The sequence below is a fragment of the Lygodium microphyllum genome, chromosome 17 (genome assembly GCF_053477565.2).
Source record: "Lygodium microphyllum isolate KBCC chromosome 17, Lygodium_microphyllum_v1.1.10, whole genome shotgun sequence".
NCBI classification, from domain to species: domain Eukaryota; kingdom Viridiplantae; phylum Streptophyta; class Polypodiopsida; order Schizaeales; family Lygodiaceae; genus Lygodium; species Lygodium microphyllum.
In genome coordinates, this window is record NC_141151.1 from 30,416,158 (window position 1) to 30,421,736 (window position 5,579).

Below are 5,579 nucleotides of genomic sequence, written 5' to 3' on the forward strand. Positions count from 1 at the left end.
TTCATAGGTAGTTTCAAATGCAAAACTTTGGCATGTGTATCTTAATCCTTGCTAGTTTGCTGCATCTGTAAAAATCTGATATGGTGTCTTGATTAGCTACTCTCGACATACCTTGAAAATACATTTGGGAAGGCTACATATTGGGAAAATTGTAGAATGCTTCATTTCCAAGAGATGATTTAGTGAGAGTTGTTCCCAAATTACAACTTGTACATAGTGATGTTTGTGGTGCAATGCAAACAACATCTTTTGGCAACAACTACCTATGCTTTGTGATTTTTATTGATGACTACTCTAAGAATGTGTATATATATGTATATATATATATATATATATATATATATATATATATATATATATATATATATGGTTTAAAGCTAAGTCCAAATTGTTTGTGTGCTTCAAGTAGTTTACTAGAATGGAAATTTTTTTATCAAGATGTAAAGTGGTCACTCTCCATTTAGACCGGGGGTTATATGTCTAAAGAATCTGATGCAAATCTAGTTGAACATGAGATAAAACACCAATGTACAATGTTATATATAATACAAAAAAATGCAATAGCTAAGAGAAAAAATAGATCACTCATGGAGATGGCATCATGTATGATTAAGAGTCTAGCTTTGCCACATAGTTTCTAGCTTACGATTTTTTACGTATAGCCAATGTACTTACCAAGTGTCCCACTAAGACTTTGTAGTCTATCACTCTCTATGAGACTTGGCATGGTCACCACAACAAAATGCACTAGCTAAGAGAAAAAATAGATCACTCATGGAGATGGCATCATGTATGATTAAGAGTCTAGCTTTGCCACATAGTTTCTAGCTTAGGATTGTTTTACGTATAGCCAATGTACTTACCAAGTGTCCCACTAAGACTTTGTAGTCTATCACTCTGTATGAGACTTGGCATGGTAAAAAGCCATATGTGACTTACTTACGTGTTTTTGGTTACTTGGCTTACGCTTTGATACCAAGTACGAAGGAGTTGGACAACAAGGCTATAAAGTGTAATTTTGTTAGATACAATAATGAAAGCAAATGTTGTTATATCATCCACCAAGCAATCATATCTTGGCTAATCATGATGTTGTCTTTGTCAAAGATTTTACTTAATCTTTATTGAGCCTTTACTCTCATGCACAAAAGATATAGATGTACACTCATAGGATATCTATGATACTTTGTTGCATCTTTTCAATGGTGTGTAGTCACGCAGTATCAAATGAGATAGTTTTTAGTTTGTGTGGGTTTCTCACAATAACATAGCTCAATCTATTTTTGATGAAAATGTGAATGATACACTTCTTGATCAGAGAGTACATTTTGAGCAATCTAGGACTATGCTAAAATGGTTGGTATGAACACTATGTGTCAATAAGTTGGATGCACCATTGGCTAGTCACACTCATCCAGGCAGCTCTCATACCTCCTCTTATGTATGACATTGTTATGCATTGGTTGTTTCTCATATGTGTGATGGGGATGAGCTTGTGCATTTTGAAGAGACATAAAATTTAGAAAATGGAATTGCTACTATGCAATCTAAGTATGATGCTATTATCAAAAATAGTACTTGGTTCTTATGTGATTTGCTTATTGGCAACAAGAAGGCCATTGGTACCAAGTGGGTTTACAAGTTAAAGTGTAAGCTAGATGGTAGTGTTGACCATAAAGCTACACTTTTGGCAAAGGGTTATGCTTAGGAGAAGGGTATTGATCGCAACTATTTTTAGCATTTTTAAATTAATAGCTCATAATGATTGGAATATATATTAGTTGGACATCAAAATTTCTTTTCTGAATGGTGATTTACATGAGGATGCGTGTATTTTTCAACCTCATAGTTTTGTGCAAATGGGGTAAGAAAATAAAGTGTGTGTGGGAGCTTTCGCTTAACTGCCAAGACCCACGGACCGCTTATTGTTTCAAGCATTCCAAGCCGAGCACTAATGGCTACCTCTTACATAGCTGACGCGCCATCCATATCTACGGGTGTAGTGAGCTTACCTCCATGCCGTTTGAGTTACCTCCTCTCCCGCGCACTCCGGTACCTCCACGATCCAAGTGTAAGCTTCAAGCAAGCTCCATCCTCAAGCTCCATGCTCCAAGCTCCATCACTGCGAGCAAGAGAAGAGAAGAGAAGAGAAGAGAAGAGAAGGAGAGAGGAGAAGATGGAGAGCTTCACCCTCTTGACCCCTCACCCTCACACACTCACTCCCTCACAATCTCACACACTCTCTCTCAAGCACAAGCTCAAGCAAGCAAGAAAAAGAAGAAGAAGAAGAAGAAGAGGAGAGCCACTTTTTGCCACACACAAGAATGAGCTTCTCATTCACTTTTCAAATTTATATACAAAACCCTAAATCCCTTTTGGGCGGTCATCCCCTTTTTCCCTTTTTTATATGGCCGGCCCTTTTTCCCATTGTCCTTCTATCTTCTTAGCTTCCTTTCCACCGCCCATCTACATTTACAAATTGCACGGGTGAGAGCTCGTCGCTCCTTGAATTAAACCATGGTGCGCTTGTGCTCTTTTACAAAAGTTTTGACTTGCGCTTTTCCTTGTGCGCCTTTGTCTTCCGTTTCTCTTTGCCTTGGCCTTTGTCTTTGTCTTTTGTTTTATCTTTTCGGATTTTCCACCGTCTGGCACTCTTTTACAAGATTTCAGGGTGCGCCTTTGTATTTTAAAATGCACCTTTCCCCTTTTGCATTTGCCTTGGACTTTTTAAGGTCGCCCTTGCACTTTTGGCCTTTTCTTCTCTTCTTTCTTCAATCGAGCTACCTTTTTTCCACCTTTGCCCTGTGTCTTTTTTATTTCCTTTTACTTTCTTCGTGTTGGGGTTAACATTACCCCCCTCCTAGACGAGTGCCAGTCCCATGGCACTCAATCGTCGTAGGTAGTAGGCATTAGCATGCACCGAAGACGTGGGTGGCAAGGACGTCTGTGGTTGCCATGGCGGAGTGTTGGTAATGGTGGGGAGGAAGGTCATTGGGGGCATGTTGGTAGGTTAAGTGGTAGGTGGTAGAGCAATGGGAGTTGGTGGTGGGGCTGTTCGTTGGGGGGGTTGCACTGATGGAGTATAAGTGGCGGTTTATTGGGGATTCTGTACATGATGATTCTTGGCAGGCTTACAGGGTAATAAGGATAGGAATTCAGAGTTGAGTGTTGATGAAGAGCAAACGACACCCTCGTTGGAGTCTTCAATGCTTGCAATTGAAAAACTCTCATAGGTGGTTTCTCCCTAGGGGTAGTGCAAGTCTTCTTTATCGTGCATAAGATAGAGTTTAATTAGTTTGGGAGATAGGTCGAACTCTAAGCAAGTTGAGAGTATTGTCATGCACTTGAGGACCCAAACTATGTATATATTTCGGTGCAGATATTATGTGAGTGCTCGTGCATACTTAGATATTACGTAGGTAGAAGATTGCGGGCTAGTTTCTCATAACGACGTGTGGATGAAGCAAAGTCGTCCATGGTGGGAAGAAGTACACGTGAAGGTGTATGCGACATCCTGTGCATTGTGATTGCACGACGTAATAGAATAGAACATAGGGATATTGCACTATCGGTATAGACATTGGGCCTGTGCGATGAGGATAGTGTACTATTCATGGCCATTCGTGGAGTGCTTACCACAATTGATTGCAATGGTATTAAGGCAGAGTGCAAGAGGGAAATGTGTGAATGGGTCAGGGTGACAGGTCTAACCATAGGCGAGACAAGCTCTTAGGTCTGGCATGCCCTCGATGTGCCCTGAACTATTGTGGGTGATGCTAGGGGGCTAGGGGTGTTGAGATATCGAGCTCCACTCGTGATATGCCAGGGTGACCATTGTGCATGTATGTCACCGACTTGTCAGTTGTAGATGCGGTTGGTACACCGCCCATGAATAATAGCTAGATGACAGCTATCCTTATCTACTCTAGTTCGTGGCTCAGTTAGTATGCCACCTTAGTTAGTTGTCTTTGGTTTGAGACCCATATATAGGGTTCTTCTATTTTTTTGTATGAGACTTCTTTTGGCTTACACAACTAAGAAGAGGAAAACTGTTTTCAGCCTCCACCTGTGTGTGTATTCCCCCATTGTGCAAGCAAGAAAGCTACAAGTGAGACTCATTCCTTCTCTCCCACAATCTTGACAAGGGGACTAGGGACGGAGCCAGCCGACCAAGGTCACTGGATGCACCTAATTTGAGGACCCTTAGGTGAGGTGTTGTGATCTTGGGTGCTTCTTATCTTTTCGTTCGTTGGTTTGTTTGTTTTTTTTTTTTCAACTTGCTTGAGTACAACCATTGCAATATGTTGAGGCTATCAGCCTTTGGATGGGTTGGAAAATATCAAGCTTCAAAGGCTCAGGACATGGATATGACAGTGATGATTGCACCCTAGTCTCATTGTTAGAGAAGCCGTTGTCGCAATGTTGGTATGATTGAGGTAACAACCGTCGTGAGCTCACTGTAGAGTTTCACCCAAGAAATGAGCCTAGCCCATGACCATGCTTTGGTTCGTGCGATGTGGACACTCGCAAGGGTGATTTTTCGTGTTCGACAGTGTGGCTTTGTTGTGGTTCTTTGTGCGGTTGGTGGTTTTGCGGTGACTTGGGCATTGAACACGTTTGCACGAAGACCTGTGTCATCCTGTATCCACTTGTCACTTCATGAGAGTATATGCAAGTCGCATGCATCAAGTACAACGAACAAATGCAATCATGTCAAGATATAACTTTTCAAAATGCTATTATGCTGATTGCAATGCCTATTTTAGTGCTTGTTGAAGACGTGGCATATATTAACGATAGGCAAAGGAAGTGTGTACAAGTGGGGAGCTTGCCCCTTTAATCATCAAAAGACAAAAAGTTATGGCGGGATGGCTTGTTAAGCTGCTTGCGTATCGTAGGGGCTACTCGATTTGCACAAGGCAGGGTGAGTCTGAGTGGTTAGGCGACTGAGGCTCTGCTGCTGCTGGTGAGGGGCTCCTGTGTGGTTGGGCAGGGAAGATGTCGGCCAAGACGTGAATGGTGTAGTCTCTAGCCGTGACCATTTCCAAGATGCTTTTGAACAAGGCATCGAATTCTTCCTTGTCTTGAGCAGCCCTTTCAGCCTTTGAGCACCTGGTGTCCGAGCGCCTGTTGGGGGCTGGTACGATCGGTGTTGCCACACCTTGTGCGCTTCTTTGAGCTTCTACTCCTCTGACTTGGGGATTCTTCGGCCTACGTCTGGCGCGGTGTCGCTTGGGTCCTCGTTTCTTTGCATACCTTTTGAGGGTAGGTACATAGCGCACCAACGGAGGGGCGTGTGTTGTATGTTCCCGTCAACAACGGAGAGCATCTTTGCAAGCCAACTGCCTTAGGTGCTCCATGTCTTCCTCGTAGAGGGACCTGCAAGATGCAAACCAAGGATTAGTCCTTAATACATGATAAAACCATTCGCATGTAAGGGATTATAGTGTGGGTTATCAAGCGCATATGACGAGAAGGGGAGAGGTGAGATGTGCAGTGCTTGTTGTAGAGGGATGGCCCCCGTGATGATGTTCATTTAGCCTCCAGCCATTAGAAGATCTTGGCTCACGTTGAGTTAC